This window comes from Balaenoptera physalus (genome assembly GCF_965194825.1).
Source record: "Balaenoptera physalus genome assembly, contig: HAP1_SCAFFOLD_2777, whole genome shotgun sequence".
NCBI classification, from domain to species: Eukaryota; Metazoa; Chordata; class Mammalia; order Artiodactyla; family Balaenopteridae; genus Balaenoptera; species Balaenoptera physalus.
Window position 1 is genome coordinate 1 of NW_028124048.1, and position 19,379 is coordinate 19,379.

Here is a 19,379-nt window from a genome sequence, read left to right on the forward strand (position 1 = left end):
ACCGCTCTGAAGGAAGGTCTTGACCTTTTCCTGAAACTTGCAAAAAGAACACTGAAGCTCCTCAGCCCCCATCAAGAAACCATAGCCCCAGGCGCACTGGGAAACTTGGTCAGGGCGCCCACAGCCCTGAACCATCACTCGGCTTGGCGCTTTTTTCCCTCCACTTTTTCTCTTGCACAGCTGTGTTCAATTTTCTGTCCTTGGGGTTTTTAAAGGAACATTTATTCTAGGGCCAGGATTCTCCAGTTTTATGGTTATACAACTCCCTCTCAGGGCCAAAGAATGTTTGAAAAGTCTTAAACCCAGCACAGAGAGTTAGTAAAAGTATCCAAACGAAAGTGAAATGAAAAGTCAAGACTTGTTCCAATTTCGATTCAACCTCTTACTTGATTGCGCTGTACCTTCTGTTTGCCCTTCAAGACATTTGCTACCTATTTTTTATCAAAATATATGGTGTGTGTGTGTGTGTGTGTGTGTGTGTCTGTGTATGTTTGTGTGTGTGTGTGTGTGTGTCTGTTTGGGAGCAGGTAAGGAACAGAGAAGTCCAAAGGTGTATTTATATTCTTCCACGGTTACTGTTTCCTGTTCGATGGTAAATTTTATTTTAAATAAGACCTCCATCTTCAACTGGATTGAATAAAAGATCACAAAGAAAGATTCCTTGAGGATTTTTAAGGGCTTGTTTGTTTTTCCTAGTTAGACAGCCAGACAGTACTAGGGTTTTGGTAGTAGGATAGCAGTTTAAAAAAAAAAAAAAAAAACCCTAGTTTTTACTTAAATGGTGAAACTAGTGGCATTGTTAGTTGAAATGCCCTAAGTACATTATCAACATCCAAAAGCACAGACCCCCACACACACGCACCAACAAAACAGCATGGGGCTCCCACCGGCCCATGACATGCTCTCCAGGCTTCTAAGTGCAGCCAAACGGAGTTATTTCAGAACGCCCAGAAGTCTCTTACTCGTCTACTTCTCTTCTCTCTTCCTGTCACCTAGATTCCCACATCTCAAAGAAATCTGCCCAAAGGCTCTGTCTAATACAGGCTCATGAACATCACTCTTTTTTTTGCCCCCTGGAGTCTCCCAAAGGCCATACGCCTGCTTCATACACACTCCCCTCGATCTGACAGACAAAGCAAAGTTCAGGCTCTGGGGCCTGAGGTTTGTGGCACAGCACGCAGCACCCACCTGAGAGGCCTGGCTGCAGCCCAAGGCAAACAAAATGATTTTGAGAAACAAAGTAATATGCACAGACCCACCCTGGAGCAGAGAAAATTGAATCAGTTTTCCACCATGGAAGGATGTGAAATGCTGTCAGTAGCACCTGCTAAATACAGCCCGAGTCTCTGAAAACGATTAGCAGATACTGTAAACTAACCTTGCGACCGGATCATGATGAGAGACAGAGGCAGGCTTCTTTCAAGGGGCCGACGTTGAGCAGAGCACATGATACCTTTCCCTTTCGACCACCTTCTCTTGCTCTTTTAAGATCAAGATATCAAAAGTGCCCTTTAGCACGGCCTTATAGGCGAAACGACGGGTTAATGTTCAAATGATTCCTCCCAGATAACCAGACTCTAATTCTCCCATGACTGGAAGTTGCCAGAAGTTAGTAAAAATCTCTAAACCTAGGGCAGAGGACAGCTGAAAAAAACAGATTCTGAAGTCAGGGCTTCTTTGAAGTCCGTCATCTCCTCAAGTAGGATACACTTCTAATAGCATTTTCTCATAATAATAAATTAAAAACCTTGTGGATCTGTGCTCCAGAACAAAGATGCTTCTTTCAGAATAAGAATGTTTTCACGAAAGTAATACAGAAAAATTCTTCCCTCAAAATCCCCGAACACATGCTCCCTACATGTACAAGGAAACACAACCAAACAACAATAAACACACAAAAATAATTTTTCAAACCACATATACAAGAAAAAAAAAAGTCTTTACAAGAAGGCTCTAAGCAGGGCTTGAAAAATCAGGATGTTTTCTAACATCATGCCAAGCCAGTTAGAATACACTGAGTTTTAAAAATAAGGTTTTACGATAGCCCACTTACATTCCACATAAGAAAAGGCAGAAATGTGAGCTGACAACAGTCAGATACAACTTTAAAAATCTGACTCACTCAAGTGTGTAGGCACGCACACATGCGTGTGTGCACACACACACACACCCCTTGTAAAAGAGAAAACAAACACCACTTGGGCTCATCCAAAATGTGCAGTCTTTAATCATGCTCTCATGATGTTTACCCAAAACATCCAATGCACTTTATAGCCTAAGGAGCAGTCCAAGCTCTCAACAGAAGGTTGTTACTTGAAGGACCATGTGTCTTAAAGAGCCATTTTCACACAATCTAAATGAATAAAGAAGCATGGGGGAAAGAATGCACTGATGCAAATGGTAAGACCCACAGTCATCGCACCTTCGAGGCTTATGAAACGCATCCACCTCGAGCGTTTGTATGTGTGCCTTTTGAGAAAGTCACCCCTGTTCCCTCCACCTCGCTTCAAGCACCCGCTGTCGTCTCGGGGCCCCAGTGCTGGGATCCACTGATGTCCGAAGAGATGCAAGGCAGTGATGTAGGTACAGGCAGGACTTCACTTCAGAGAGACCTGCACCGCATCTAAAAGCCTGTGGAGGGCTTCCCTGGTGGCGCAGTGGTTGGGAGTCTGCCTGCCAATGCAGGGGACACGGGTTCGAGCCCTGGTCTGGGAAGATCCCACATGCCGCGGAGCAACTAGGCCCGTGAGCCACAATTACTGAGCCTGCGCGTCTGGAGCCTGTGCTCCGCAACAAGAGAGGCCACGATACTGAGAGGCCCACGCACCGCGATGAAGAGTGGCCCCCACTTGCCGCAATTAGAGAAAGCCCTCGCACAGAAGCGAAGACCCAACACAGCCATAAATAAATAAATAAATAACATTAAAAGCCTGTGGAATGTCTTTTCTCTTTAATCTGATTTCAAATGAAGATTTTATTTATTTATCTTTAATTTTAAAAACTTTTTATTGAAGTATAGTTAGTTTACAATGTTGTGTTAGTTTTTTGGTGTATAGCCAAGTGATTCAGTGTTTTATATATAAATATTTGTATTCTTTTTCAGATTCTTTTCCATTATAGGTTGTTACAAGATATTGAATATAGTTTCCTGTGCTATACAGTAGGTCCTTGTTGGTAATCTATTTTATATATAGCAGTGTGTATATGTTAATCCCAAACTCCTAATTTATCCCTTCCCTCCACCTTTCCCCTTTGGTAATCATAAGTTTGTTTTAATTAATTAATTAATTAACTAATTAATTTATGGCCACTTTGGGTCTTCATTGCTGCACACAGGCTTTCTCTAGCTGTGTCGAGCGGAGGGCTACTCTTCATTGAGTTGCGCGGGCTTCTCATTGCGGTGGCTTCTCTAGTTGCGGAGCACGGGCTCTAGGCACGCGGGCTTCAGTACTTGTGGCATGTGGGCTTCAGTAGTTGTGCCTTGCGGGCTCAGTAGTTGTGGCGCACGGGCTTAGCTGCTCCTCAGCATGTGGGATCTTCCCAGACCAGGGCTCGAACCCGCGTCCCCTGCGTTGGCAGGCGGATTCTTAACCACTGCGCCACCAGGGAAGCCCACAAGTTTGTTTTCTATGTCTGTGAGTCTGTTTCTGTTTTGTAACTAAGTGCCTTTGTATCATTTTTAAAGGTTCCACATATAAACGATATCATATGGTATCTGTCTTTCTCTGTCTGACTTACCTCACTTAGTCTGATCATCTCTAGGTCCATCCATGCTGCTGCCAATGGCGTTACTTCTTTTTTGTTTTTTAAGTGATCTCACCCATACACCATCGTCTATATTGAAGACATTTAATTTTGCTGTGTTTGTTTTGTCTCATGTTTTGCTGAAACACTTTAAATTTTTATTTATTTATTTATTTATTTATGGCTGCATTGGGTCTTCGTTTCTGTGCGAGGGCTCTCTCCAGTTGCGGCAAGCGGGGGCCACTCTTCATCGCGGTGCGCGGGCCTCTCACTATCACGGCCTCTCTTGTTGCGGAGCACAGGCTCCAGACGCGCAGGCTCAGTAGTTGTGGCTCACGGGCCCAGTTGCTCCGTGGCATGTGGGATCTTCCCAGACCAGGGCTCGAACCCGTGTCCCCTGCACTGGCAGGCAGATTCTCAACCACTGCGCCACCAGGGAAGCCCCCATTTTATTTTATTTTAGAATATAGTTGATTAACAATGTTGTGTTAGTTTCAGGTGTACAGCAGAGTGATTCAGTTACGCATATACTTGTTATCTATTGCTTTTCAAATTCTTTTCCCATTTAGGTTATTACAGAGTATCGAGCAGAGCTCCCTGTGCTATACAACAGGTTCTTATTAGTTATCTATTTTAAACGTAGCCGTGTGTACATGTCAATCCCAAACTCCCAGTCTATCCCTCACCTCCCACCCTTCCCCCAGGTAACCGTAAGTTTGTTCTCTAAGTTTGTGAGTCTGTTTCTGTTTTGTAAATAAGTTTGTTTGTATCATAAGCAATATCATATGGTATCTGTCTTTCTCTGTCTGACTTACCTCACTTAGTCTGATCATCTCTAGGTCCATCCATGCTGCTGCCAATGGCGTTACTTCTTTTTTGTTTTTAAAGTGATCTCACCCATACACCATCGTCTATATTGAAGACATTTAATTTTGCTGTGTTTGTTTTGTCTCATGTTTTGCTGAAACACTTTAAATTTTTATTTATTTATTTATTTATTTATGACTGTGTTGGGTCTTCGTTTCTGTGCGAGGGCTTTCTCTAGTTGTGGCAAGTGGGGGCCACTCTTCATCGCGGTGCGCGGGCCTCTCACTATCGCGGCCTCTCTTGTTGCGGAGCACAGGCTCCAGACGCGCAGGCTCAGTAGTTGTGGCTCACGGGCCCAGTCGCTCCGCGGCATGTGGGATCTTCCCAGACCAGGGCTCGAACCCGTGTGCCTTGCATTGGCAGGCAGACTCTCAACCACTGCGCCACCAGGGAAGCCCACTTCATTCTTTTTTATGGCTGAGTAATATTCCATTCATCTGTCGATGGACACTTAGGTTGTTTCCACGTCTTGGCTACTGTAAATAGTGCTGCTATGAGCATCGGCCTCACTAGAAACACTTGCCTCACTGCCTGTACTGCTCTTATGCATAGCCCTCCTCAATCCACTCTGGCCTGGGGTTCCCACTACCGAGCTACCCTCGTCAAGGCCACCCGAGCTTGGGGACCCCGCGCTCTCCCCCTTCCTGCCCGGCTGCCTGTCCTCCACCCCACCCCCACCCGAGCCTCATTAACAATCTCCCTCTCCTCTCTCGGTTATCCTCTCCATGGATTTATCTACTACCTACATTCTATCTCCAGTCAGAACCACTCCTCAGAGTTCCAGCCTCACATTCAACTGTCGACTGAACACCTCTATTTGGATGTTCAACAGGTACCTCAAACTTAATATGTCCACGACAGAACTCTCAATTCTCAAAGCTGGCCCTCCTCATTAAAAAACAAATAAACAAAGAACAGAAAAGAAAAATGAAACCAAGAAATCCCTCCTCCCCCAGTCTTTCCTCTCCTCAGAAGTTGCCAGAATTTGGGAGTCATGCCTCCTGCCCCCCTTGTCCTCACTCCCCGAATCTCATCCATCACCGAGTGCTGACAGCCGTACCTCCAAGACACATCCCTTTCTCTTATGATATACAACAGCTTTATTGATATATAATTCATACGCCATGCAACTCACCAATTTAAAGTGTACACGTCAATGGCTTGTAGTATATCCATGGAGCTGTACGACCATTATCAAATCAGTTTTAGACATTTTCATCACCCCCAAAGGAAACCACACACCCATCAGCAGTCATTCTCAATTTCCCCTTAAACAATCCAGTCCTAGGCAAACATTAATCTACTTTATGTCTCTGTAGATTTGCCTGTTCTGGAAATTTCATATAAATGGAATCATACAGTACATGGTCATTTGTGTCTGGCTTCTTTCAGCAAGCATGTTTCCAATATTCACCTATGCTGCAGGGTGTATCAGTATTCCATTCCTCTTTATAATCAAGTAACATCCTATCATATGAATATACAATGTTTTATTTGTTCACCAGTTAATAGACATTCGGGTTGTTTCTATTCTTTGGCAACTGTAAATAATACTGCTAGGAGATGCAAACTGTTATATATAGGATGGATAAACAACAAGGTCCTACTGTACAGCACAGGGAACTATATTCAATATTCTGTGACAAACCATCCTGGAAAAGAATATGAAAAAGAATATATATATGTATAACCGAATCACCTTTCTTTACAGCAGAAATTAACACAACATTGTTAATCAACTAGACTTCAATAAAATTAAAAAAAATAAAACTGCTATGAAAAGTTTTTATATAGAAAAATGTTTTCATTTCTCTTGGGTGTACACCTAGGAGTGGACATGCCAGGTCATAAGGTAAACTCTATGTTTAACTATGTTAGGAACTGCCCAACTGTTTTCCAAAGCAGCTGCTTGGGAAAGAGTCTGCGTTCCTACCAGCCGTGTATGAGAGTTCGAATTTCTCCATATCCTCACCAACACTTGTTACTATCTATCTTTCGTAGAGGGTTATGAAGTGCTATCTCACTGTGGGTTTGATTTGCATTTCCATGATGGCTGGTGATGTTGAAAATCTTCTAATGTGCTTATTGGCCATTTACATATCTTCTTTGCCTATTTCAGATCTTTACTTATTTTTGAATTAGGTTATATTTTATTATTTTTTTAAATAAATTCATTTATTTTTTATTTAGTTTATTTTTGGCTGTGTTGGGTCTTCATTGCTGCGCGCAGGCTTTCTCTAGTTGTGGCGAGAGGGGGCTACTCTTGTTGCAGTGTGTGGGCTTCTTATTGTGGTGGCTTCTCTTGTTGCGGAGCAGGGCTCTAGGTGAGCAGGCTCAGTAGTTGTGGCACACGGGCTTAGTTGCTCTGCGGCATGTGGGATCTTCCTGGACCAGGGCTTGAACCCGTGTCCCCTGCACTGGCAGGCGGATTCTTAACCACTGTGCCACCAGGGAAGCCCGAGGTTATCTTTTTATTATTGAGTTGTCAGAGGTCTTATATAGTCTAGATACAAGTCTAGAATACATGATTTGCAAATATTTTTTCTCATTCTGTAGGTTGTCTTTTCACTCTCTTATTGGTGTCTTTTAATACGCAATTTTTTTTTATTTTTTTAAATTTATATTTATTTATTTATTTTTGGCTGTGTTGGGTCTTCGTTTCTGTGCGAGGGCTTTCTCCAGCTGCGGCAAGCGGGGGCCACTCTTCATCGCGGTGCACGGGCCTCTCACTGTCGCGGCCTCTCTTGTTGCGGAGCACAGGCTCCAGACGCGCAGGCTCAGTAGTTGTGGCTCACAGGCCTAGCTGCTCCGCGGCATGTGGGATCTTCCCAGACCAGGGCTCGAACCCGTGTCCCCTGCATTGGCAGGCAGATTCTCAACCACTGCGCCACCAGGGAAGCCCCACAAAATTATTTAATTTTGTTGAAGTCCAATTTATTTTTCTGTTGTCACTTGTACTTTTGGTGTTATACCTTGAAAAATCACTGCATAACCCAAGGTCATGAAGATGAACACCCACGTTGTCTTCTAAGAGTGTTACAGTTTTAGCTCTTATATTTAAGCCTTTGATCCATTTTGAGTTAATTTTTGTATATAGTGTAAGGTGGGATCCAACTTCATTCTTTTGCATGTTGATATCCAGTTGTCCTAGAACATTTGTTGAAGAGACTATTTGCCAGTGAATTGTCTTGGCACGTTTGTCAAAAATCAATTACCATAAATGTAGGAGTTTATTTCTGGTCTATCAATTCTATTCCAAAAATCTATATGTCTATCCTTATGCCAGAACCACTGTCTTAATTACTGTATTAAGTTTTGAAATCAGGAAGGGTGAGTCTTCCAAGTCTGCTCTTTTTTAAGATTGTTCTGGGTATTCTGGCTCCCTTGAATTTCTATATGAATTTTAGGGTCAGTTTGTCGATTTCTACAAGGAATCCATCTGAGATTTGGAGAGAGACTGCATTGAATCTATATATCAATTTAGGGAGTATTGCCATTTTAATGATAGTAAGTTTTCTGATTCGTGAACATGAGATGTTCTTCCATTTATTTGGCATTTTCTTTAATTTTGTTCAACATTTTACAGTTTTAAGAGCATGTTTTATACTTATTTAACTACATTTATTCCTAAGTACAGGCACACCTTGTTCTATTGTGCTTCACTTTATTGCACTTTGCAGATATTGCCTTTCATACGAAGTGAAGGTTTGTTGGCAACCCTGTGTTGAGCAAGTCTACTGTCGCCATTTTTCCAACAGCATTTGCTCACTTTGTGTCTCTGTGTCACATTTTGTAATTCTCACAATATTTCAAACTTTTTCATTGTTCCGTTTGTTATTGTGATCTGTGATCAGTGATCTTTAATGTTACTATTGAGAAAAGATTATGACTTGCTGAAGGCTCAGATGATGGTACTTTTTAGCAGTAAAGCATTTTTTAATTAAGGCATGTACATTGTTCCTTTAGACCTAATGCCACTGCATACTTAATAGACTACAGACAGTGTAAACATAACTTGTATATGCACCGGGAACCCAAAATATTTGTGTGACCCGCTTTATCGTGATACTCACTTTACTGCGGGGGTCTGGAACCAAACCCGCGATATCTCCGAGGTATGCTTGTGTTTCACTCTGTTTCGTGCTATTGTAAAAGGAATTATTTTCTTAATTTCATTTCAGATTGTTTGTTCTAAGTGTACAGCATTACAGTTGATATTTGTATATTGATCTTGTATCCTGCAACCTTTCTGAACGTGTCTATTAGTCCTAATAATTTAGTGGATTCCTTAGGGGTTTCCATACCCGAGACCATGTCACCTGCAAGCAGAGACAGTTTCACTTCGTTCTCTCCAATCCAGAAGCCTTTCGTATTCTTCACTAACTGCCCTGGCTAGACCTCCCAGGAGAATACTGAGTAGAGGTAATGAGGGCGGGCATCCTCGTCTTGATCCTGATCTTAGGGGGAAAGCTTTCGGTCCACAATTAAGTATGATGTTAGCTGTGGGGTTTTCACAGGTGCTCTTTTTAGGCTGAAGACGTTTCCTTCGATTCCTAGTTTGTTGTTGTTTCATTTATTTATTTACTTATTTATTTATTTTGGCTGTGCTGGGTCTTAGTTGCAGCATGCAGGATCTTTAGTTGTGGCATGTGGGATCTAGTTCCCTGACCAGGGATCGAACCCAGTCCCCCTGCATTGGGAGCGCAGAGTCTTAGCCACTGGACCACCAGGGAAGTCCCTAGTTTTTTTGTTTTTTTATCTTAAAGAGGTATTGGAATTTCTCAAATTCCAAATTTGTTTGCGTAACAAATTTCCAAATTTCTCTGCATGAGACATACCCGTGTGCAATTGTGTTTGCCTCTGTATTCTCTCCCTATACCATCTCCACAGCTCAGTATCGCTCATCTTTCCAGGTCTGTACTTCAGGGCAGTGCCGGACTGCCCTATTCAAAGTTCCCATCCACCGCTACCTCCTCCCGAGTCAGCCCTCACACACCTTCAACGCACTCAGTCATTATTGTTCTAAGTACAGATTTGCTCACATTTGCATAAGGTTTAGTATTTGCCAGCGTGAATGCATCATTTTAATCCTCACAACAACCTTACTAGGTAGATGCTATTGACACAATTTCACAGATATTGAAATTGAACGAGAGGTTAAGTGTCCTGTTCAAAGTCATGCAGTTTATAAGTGGCAGACTCAGGATTCAAACTCAGGGCCCATCACTCCTGAGACCATTCTCTTAAACCTCTGGCTGTTGTGCCTATCAATAATTGCTCTCACTTGCTTCTTACCATATTTTCTATCTAGACACAAGCATCAACCTCTTTATCGCTGTACTTTTAGCATCTAACACGAGCGGGGCAGGTGTTAACAAATACTTAATGAACAAATGAACACAGGGCTTAGGATGCCCTCTAAGAAGAGTTCCACAGGCCTCTGGTGAGCCCTGCCGACTACACACGTCTGTGGAGAGACATGAGGCTCATCCGCTTCTGAGAACCTTCAGGAAGGAAGGTTAACTTTAACGTTTCTCACACTCAGTGGAGCACAGACCCATCTTCATAGCCCTGCCTCCACTGCATTAACAGTCTAGAGAAGTGTGTTCCATGGAACACACTTTGAGAAATCCTGCCCCAGAGTGGCAGGGCAGATAGCACGGTCCCTAGAAAGGTGTTTCTGTTCCCTTCCGTGCCTGGCTCTGCCCTCCTCTAAAAAGTCTAACTTGGAGTCCCTGAAAGCTCTGTCATGACCACAGCTCAGTTCAAAAAGAAAACCCCAGTGTATTAAGCTTTGCTTTGCTTTCACACATTGGAACACGTGGCTACTAAGGAGACAGAAAGATTTTTCCAACTTGTCAGATGGCTCTCCCCTCTGGATGTTGGTGGTCCCATAACTTATCACTGAGGAACTTTTAATTTTCTCAGACCTCTGGTTTGTTGAAAGTGATTTAAACAAACTCATCCTTCACAACGTCCTTTAACCTGTTCTCAGAATTGCAACCAAAACCAATGATGTGTCAACCACAGAACAGTTACATTTTTTTCTAAATACTTACCGTAATGCTGATGTTTAAATCATGGCTTCTGACAGAGAAGGACTTCAAAACTCTCCCTGTCTCAGCTCTCCCAGTCTTCTAGCTCATCTACTCCAACTCTTCCTGCAAAAGGAGAAAGAAAAATTTCTACTCAGAAATCTGAGAAAGAAAACAGCAAACAATATAAGACAGCCACATGTATGAGCAAGGCAAGATACATGGCTGTGATTCATCTGCTTCTAAAGAGCTTTTTCCCTTTCAATTAATCATCTTACATCGGTGACCACAAATTATAGGCAGTGGTTAGAATATCTTTTTAAACCTCTTATAAAAAATACTCAATTAAAAATACATTTTTTATAGAGTTATCATATGATCCAGCGATCCCACTCCTGGGCACATATCCAGAGAAAACTCTAATTCGAAAAGATACATGCACCCCAATGTTCAAAGCAGCACTATTTACAATAGCCAAGACATGGAAGTAACCTAAATGTCCATCAACAGATGAATAGATAAAGAAGATGTGGTACATATATACAATGGAATACTACTCAGCCATAAACAAGAATGAAATAATGCCATTTGCAGCAACATGGATGGACCTAGAGATTATCATATTAAGTGAAGTAAACCCGAGAAAGACAAATATCATGTGATGTAACTTACTTACATGTGTAATCCTAAAAAACGATACAAATTAACTTATTTACAAAACAGAAGACTCACAGACATAGAAAACAAACTTATGGTTACCAAAGGGGAAAGAGGGAGAGGGAATTTTCCCAATAAATTGGGAATTTGGGATTAACATATACACACTAGTACATGTAAAATAGATAACCAACACAGACCTACTGTATAGCACAGGGAACTACACTCAATATCTTGTAATAACCTATAAGGGAAAAGAATTTGAAAAAGAATATATATATATGTGTGTGTGTTATATATATTTATATAAATTATATATATTTATATATATAAATTCAGTTTATATATATAAACCGAATCACTTTGCCGTCCACCTGAAACTAACACAACATTGTAAATCAACTATACTTCAATAAAATAACAGAATTTTAAAAAAAGAAAAGCAAAAACAAACAAACAAACAAATACATTCTTTCCTTCATCTCAAACTCAGTGAATAAAATCATTTCTATGTGATCGTTCTCCAAAGCTCTGATTTTTCTCTGGTGATGAAATTTGACATTTGGTCTAAAAGCTGAGCTATCTTGAGTAAATATGAGTTCTTTCTACGACACAAATTTACATCAGACCCAAACAAGGGGCTTTGGGAAAGAAGCCTTGTAACAAAGGAAGACTCGAAAAGACAGAGGAGGGTAGGTTGTAACTCATCGAGGAGTTGGATGTGTACAACGAGAGGGAGGTGACAAAGGCCCAGGTCCTTAGAAAAAGAGAGAGGCTGGGTAAAGAAGTCGAGACCAGAGTAACCCGTTTAGGGCGTCAGGAGTGAGGGGCTGGGCTAGAACCTGGTCTGCGCCATTAATTCCAGGCAGAGAAAATCGTCACATTCACCTCCCTCAAAGGCTGGGGAAAAGAGGGAAAACCGCACCCGTGCTGGAAGTACAACAGAGTAGGGACAGAGGGAAGGATGCACTTCCCGGTGTGATTTTCCTAACTGTGAGTAATCTGCACACAGCATGACTTCCCTGGAAGTACACTCATTCCTCACCCTCAAAAGGCCAGCTGCCTGTGTGGCACTGCAATGACCCAGCCTGGGAGAGGGGCCCCATACATGAGCGAGGCTCCAGCCTGAGATCCCGGACGAGAGAGGGAAGCCCTAGGTCTGTTAGTCAGTTAATGCTTAGTTGGTTAGCGGTTAACACAGAGGGGCTTTGGGAAGTCTTTGTTTTAGGGGCTAATGAGGCACCTCTTCCTCTCTCTTCCCGATGTCTAGGCAGTACTGGCTTCTATCACCTTTGGAAAACATCGTCCTAGGAAAGAGTTCACTCAAGTACAAGAGGCCCTGAGCTAGGAAGCAGCCAGCAACGCGCCAGCATCCTAAAGGTCAGAGCTGGTGTCAGTAGCCAGGTTTTGGAAGCATATGGGAGGCGTGCTATCAGAGCCTCTTTTACCTCCTGTAGAGAGAACGGGGTTCATCTCCAGAAGCCCAGGCAGAGGCAATTTACAAGGAAGTGAGCCCGTGGGGAGGAGGCGGAGGAGGGGGTGGAGGGCAGTTGACCATTTGAAGTTCCCACAAAGCGAAAAAACATCGTTACCGCCGCTCGGTGAACTTCAGACAGCCGTGAACTCATGACTTGAAGCCACAAAGACGGTTGTGGTTAACACAGACCGACTATTGGATTTAAGGAGACTGTTTTTTTGTGCCAAAAAAATTTATTTGCCTTCCTTCCTCCCCCAAAAATCTGCTTATTATTAAAAAGCCCTGGAGTCTTGGGAACAGGGCTAGAGCAATGTTAGCCTGTCTTTCTCCTGAGCCTCCTGCAGGTACTAAACTGGGGAGGAAGTGCCTGCTTTAGGAAGGAGACCCTCTTTCCACACTGGCTGCAAAGGAAGGGAAAATGAACTTATTTCAAGAAGAAAAAAGGCCAAGAAAACCAAAAGAAGCCAAGAGACAAGGGCAGGAGAGGACATACTCGTCTCTCTTTCTCTTCAGAGAGCATTCCTGTGTCCTTGGTATACAGCCCCTGGTACCCTCTAGAGCTGGGGGCCTCAACCTCGCATGTACAGAGGGATCCCCTTGGGGCTCTACTACCAGGGGGCGAGAAAGAAGAAAAGCTCCAGCAGAGATCGTGAGCCCACGGACCAAGAAGGAGTTGGAAAGTCCCGTACCTGAAACACTTTCATTCTTGGAATCTGGTTTGTCTAAAGACAAAGGGAAACCTTGGTCACTAGATAATAAAACTTCAGAATATAGCATCGGCAGGAAAACAAAACAATATATCAGCTTCAGTGCACCCATGATAACTTGGGGAAAAAAAACCAAAAGAGCAAGCCCACAGTGAGGCAAGGGTCCAAACTAAGTGACAGGTTGAAGTTTAATTAAACTAGTCAAACCTGTATAAAAGCGGAGAAGATTCCAGAGGAGAACGGGGCACTGGAAGAATCGATATGGTTTTAGTGCAGCAGGAAGAGGCGCCCAGCTCAAGGTCAGGCCCAGTGGGCTTGTCCAGTCTCTCCAGGGCTCTCTCCATCCTTCTAAAGCATGCCTTCCTGGTCAAAAATAAACTTTCACTGGACTTTCAGATGATTATCTCTACGCAAAAACTCTGACAGGACTCTGTCACTAACTCTAGACCAATTGCATCTGGAGGGGAGATTACGGCAGAGAAAGACAGGCTTTTATCTTAATGTTTCAAAAGACAGGTCTGACAGGAGGTGCAGTGGAGGTGCCCAGAGGGAACGGACATTTCGGTGAGTTGTAGTCACGTTACAGTCGGCCCTTCGTATCTGAAGGGGATTGGTTCTGACCCCCTTGGATATCAAAATCCATGGATGCTCAAATGCCTTATGGAAAGTGGTGCAGTAACAGATGTGGTACATATATACAATGGAATACTACTCAGCCATAAAAAAGAATGAAATAATGCCATTTGCAGCAACATGGATGGACCTAGAGATTATCATACTGAGTGAAGTAAGTCAGAAAGAGAAAGACAAATACCATATGATATCACTTATATGGGGAATCTAAAATATGACACAAATGAACTTATCTACGAAATAGAAACAGACTCATAGACATAGAGAACGTACTTGTGGTTGCCAAAGGGGAGGGAAGGGTTCGGAGTTTGAGGTTAGCAGATGCAAACTATTATATATAGAATGGATAAACAACAAGGTCCTACTGTATAGCACAGGGAACTATATCCAGTATCCTGTGATAAACCATCATGGAAAAGAATATTAAAAAAAGAATGTGTACATATATATATGTATAACTGAATCAGTTTGCTGTACAGCAGAAATTAATACATTGTAAATCAACTATACTTTAATTAAAAATTTTAAAAATTAAATTTAGAAAACAGAAAAATGTGGTATAGTAGTTGCATATAATCTATGCACATCCTCTGGTATACTTTAACTCATTTCTAGATGACTTATAATACCTAATAAAATGTAAATGCTTTGTAAATAGTTGCCGGTATGCAGCAAATTCAAGTTTCGCTTTTTGGAACTTTCTGGAATTTTTCTTCCCCAATATCTTTGATCTGCAGTTGGTTGAATCCAGGGATGCAGGACCCGTGGACACGGAGGACCAACGGCACCCAACTACCACAGTGTCAGGTGCCTCTGGGTTCAGAGTATTGACCAGAGTCTCGTCCCCTCACCAGGCCTCCGAGAGTCCCCCCTTACCGACTCTAGGGATGAGGTTTCGCCAGACCCAACCTTCTCTCTGGCTACTTTCTCTCGTCTTTCTCTCCCTGGATGCCTAGAGCAAGAAAGGAGGTTCTTGAAGATATTTTCCTAGGGCCACAGGCACTTCCTCCACGCTCTCCCAACAAGCCTCAAGACACCTTCCAGGATTCGGCTCAGAGGGCATCCCGGTCCCAGGAGGCTTCCCTGACTGCCTCCCTTCCTCCTCAGGGACCTCTCTCCCGCCTCAATTCGTGCCAAACGCCTGGTTAAAACGACGACTGTAGATCATTCTCAACCATCGTGGGTTGGTTTAGTCACAGCAATAATAGTAATAATGATAACAATTTAAAAATAGTCATCATTTTAGGGCCTCCCTGGTGGCGCAGTGGTTGAGAATCTGCCTGCCAATGCAGGGGACATGGGTTCGAGCCCTGGTCTGGGAAGATCCCACATGCCGCGGAGCAACTAGGCCCGTGAGCCACGATTACTGAGCCTGCGCGTCTGGAGCCTGTGCTCCGCAACAAGAGAGGCCGCGACAGTGAGAGGCCCGCGCACCGCGATGAAGAGTGGCCCCCGCTTCCCGCAACTAGAGAAAGCCCGCGCACAGAAACGAAGACCCAACATAGCAATCAATCAATCAATCAATCTTTAAAAAAAATAGTAATCATTTTAATTATTTGGACATTTATAAAAAATAAATGTCTCCAAATAAGAAAAATCACATGCCTATTAGAAGGTGTCCACTGACCGGCACTATGAAAACCTACGCACATCTGTGTGGGTCTGTGACAGTGTGGGGACAACCCAGTTCCATCAGCCCCCAGATAGGCACTTAACAATACTGGTGCCCAAGCCGAGGTGACATTCTGCTAGCATCAATGCCAGGACCACGCAAGCTGATGGAAAAACCATTAGCAAACGACCGGGCTGGCACGAGCAGAAGCCAAGGCTAGAGGCAGACGAGACAGGACAACAGGCGTAGGTGCCATAGGAGATGAGGCAGCAAAGATGCTGAGGGAGAGGGCCCCCCCCCAAAGATCCTGGGCCCCCGGCCGCCTCCAGAAAGAGCGCAGGACCGACCGCTGGCAATGACACACTGAGGCTGCCTAGGCTTCGTTTTAATATGGAATTGGGGGTGGGTACAGGAAGCTTGGATCAAGAATAAATAACAGACCATTTTAAGAGTACTAAAATGGCCCATTTTATTTGTCAAGTAATTTATCAGAGATTTTGTGATCCTGAACCATTACTCTTGTACTATTTTTACACATTAGGATAACATGCATAGAACACTGAGTATTTTCCTAAATACTGGATTCTTTTACTAAGTAAATGTTGGTCACTTTCACTAAATAAGGGTATATTAAACGCATTTCGAGGTACGATTTGACTGTGCCAACTTTTTGTCCTCCACTTCTCTTAACAAAGAGAACTTCTTATGTATATTTTTTCTCTAAAATGGACTGTGCGTTGTTATAAGCAGGTCTCTGATCTTGTATCTTTGTAGTAGTTCACAGCCCCGAGTCCAGTGCTCAAGGAGATGCGGAGAGAGCGACAGGAACCAGTGGCACCGGGCAGCTCACTCCCCTGGGAGGGCGTCTGGCAATCAGCACGCCACCAGCTGCAGGAAGATGCCCACAGTCAAAATAGCAACTGACGTGGGGACACATGAAGGAGAGGGAGCTAAAATAAGCACACAATCCTCCCTGGTGACATCCAGAAACACCACCTCCCCTCTGTCCTTGGGGACACCTTCCTATGGGGACACGCTTGCCACTTTATGGGCTTTATGCTGCCACCAGGTGGGCTTCCCATGTGTCCCATTACAGCACAGGTTCTTAAAAGGCCATGTCAGGTCCTCATGCATTTTCAAATATGCTCCTGTAAAACCCTGGGAGGTGTTCCGCTCCACAATTCAAAGGATGTACGTGTCATCCAAAATTGCAAGCAGAAAAATTAAGTTAATGGGCTGAATTCTCAATTTTAAGTTCTCTCATACATTTTTTTTCAAATTCTTTGGTGTCTCCTACTACTTGCCTAAGAGCAACCACAAAATAAATAAACAAGTAGCAAACAAACCTTGAAGGAAAACTCAGCTTGCTGTTTGACAGATATATGTGCTTGGGAATATGATTTCATATTGTTTATAGCATCCAAATATAGAGCTATGTGTCCCTCAAAATTAATCTGTTGAAATCCTAATCCCCATTGTGATGGTATTTGGAGGTAGGGCCTTTGGGAGGTGATTAGGTTATGAAGGTGGGACCCTCATGATGGGATTAGTGCCCTTACAGTAGAGACATAGAGCTTGCTTCTGCTCTCTGCTCTCCTCCAAGGGAGGACACAGGAAGAAGGCGGCTGTCTGCAAACCGGGAAGGGAGCCCTAACCAGGAACTGAATCTGCCAGCTACTTGCCCTTGGACTTCCCAGCCTCCAGAATCATGAGAAATAAATGTTTGTTGTTTAAGCCACTCAGTCTATGGTATTCTGTTACCACAGCCTGATCTAAGACCTATAGTAAGACAGTAAGAACCACCTTTATATTTACGAATGATATAAATATATACACACACACACCTATACACACATATGTATATAGCTATACATGTATATATACACACATACGTCACATACACACATATATTTGTAATTATAATGACACAACATACTATGTGCCAAGTTGCAACACAGAACCCGACATTTCAACATTTCACAGCGTGCCTCAAAGGGTCGGACTATCTCCAAATGCCCTTAAGTATGAACACACCTAAAAATCCCCACAAGAGCACATTTTCCCAGGCAGCCCCAGGAGGCGCCCTAGATGTGCAGCCATCACAGCAAAAACAGAACTAAGACCCTTCCCAGGCTCACAGGATCCAGCACACGCTGTCCCCTCTGCTGGAGACACATGGGGTCTCCCCAGTGGACTGGGGTGGGCTCAAAGCAACAACCACGATCATGACCCCTCTTTGGACTCCTGGACTCCATCGACCCTTGAAATTCAGCAACTGGTGAGGGCAGATATCTTTTATCACTCTTTGTTGGCTTTACACGTGCATGTTCTCATGAAAATGAGGTGACGAGGCCAGGCCTTGCTCTTTCTTTCCTAAATGAACAACAAACACAAACGTAAGAACCTACTGATGTGCAAACTGTATTTGATAAGAAAAATATGTACTAAGCGCTGGGGTTCACCGTCGAGCATATGTGCCCATCAACCGTCATGGCAGGTAAGGAGGTGATGGGTCCTGGTGGACTCCAGGCCACCCTCCCCTCCTCTCTCTCATCTCTGGTGCCTGTCACAGATGTGGGTCTCAAGAGCTTCAAGTACGAGGAGCCCCCTTTCAACGCCAACACTGCCTCTTATCCGTAGCACACCAGCAGTTGTGTGTTTAGTAAGACAATGTCAAAAGGCTGCTATGAATTCAGCGATGCATCTCACAGGTTTATATCTTATAAGTCACAGCACTTATGGACATTTAAAGTAGTACCCTTACGAGTCACGATTCAGCCTGCAGACGGTGCTCAGGAACAACACACAGACCACAGCAATAAAGTGAATATTGTGATAAAGTGAGCCACACGAGGCTACTGGTTTCCCGGTGCACATAAAAGTTATGTTTACACTACACTGTCATCTGTTAAGCGCGCAACAGCATTATGTTGAAAAAGTGCGCATACCTTAATTAAAAAATATTTTCTTGCTAAACCATGTTAACCATCATCTGAGCCTTCAGGCAGTCGTAGTAGGGACTAAGACCGCTAGATCATCTAAGATCGCTGGTCACAGATCACCATAACAGAGTAATAATGACAAAGTGTGAAATACTGTGAGAATTACCAAATGTGACACAGAGACAGGAAGTGAGCAAATGCTCTTGGAAAAAGGCGCCCACAGACTTGCTCAACGCAGGGTTGCCACAAACCTTCAGTTTGTCAAAAGCAAACACAGGATCTGTGAGATGCAATAAAGCGAGGACTGCCTGTGAACTCCTCCAGCCTCTGTGGTAACTCTGAAGGGCAGGGGAGAAGCAGGGCTGTGTCAAGGCGGGGGCCCCTGTGGGCAGGCCTGCCGGGCCCACTTGCTGGCTGCGTGCTTGCCCACTGGTCCCTGGGACCACCTGCTCTAGCCCTCAGGTGCTGGCCCCCAAACACAGAGGCAACTTACTGGACCCCCCGAAAGCACAGGTCCCAAAGGGGAAAGCCAGTCGGGTCTGTTCCTTGGAGAGGTGGCCCGATGAAGCAACAACACGAAAAAGTTGCTAAAAGGGCTAGAAGAAACCATTTTTGTACGGAGGTGCCAACACAGAAATTAGGAAGTGAGAGAGAAATGACTGAAAATGTTGTGCCCAAACTTCTAACCCTGACCTAGTGAGCAAA

At 43.7% G+C, this 19,379-nt stretch overlaps 2 long non-coding RNA genes across 4 annotated transcripts; one reads left to right on the top strand and one right to left on the bottom strand.

Moving 5' to 3' along the window:
• Positions 1 to 6: 6 nt before the first annotated feature.
• Positions 7 to 14,862, bottom strand: LOC309654322. 2 transcript variants are annotated; one of them, XR_014260139.1, is made up of 3 exons: positions 13,470 to 14,862; positions 10,671 to 10,772; positions 7 to 1,481 (listed from the first exon to the last, which is right to left on the bottom strand). It is a non-coding gene; the product is annotated as an uncharacterized lncRNA (long non-coding RNA). The 2 variants fall into 2 exon arrangements; XR_014260140.1 differs by lacking the exon at positions 7 to 1,481 and adding an exon at positions 6,946 to 8,754.
• LOC309654323 lies at positions 10,780 to 16,637 on the top strand. Of its 2 annotated transcripts, none has more exons than XR_014260141.1 (3): positions 10,780 to 12,296; positions 12,574 to 12,683; positions 16,507 to 16,637. It is a non-coding gene; the product is annotated as an uncharacterized lncRNA (long non-coding RNA). The 2 variants fall into 2 exon arrangements; XR_014260142.1 differs by lacking the exon at positions 16,507 to 16,637 and adding an exon at positions 14,858 to 14,992.
• Positions 16,638 to 19,379: the final 2,742 nt, after the last annotated feature.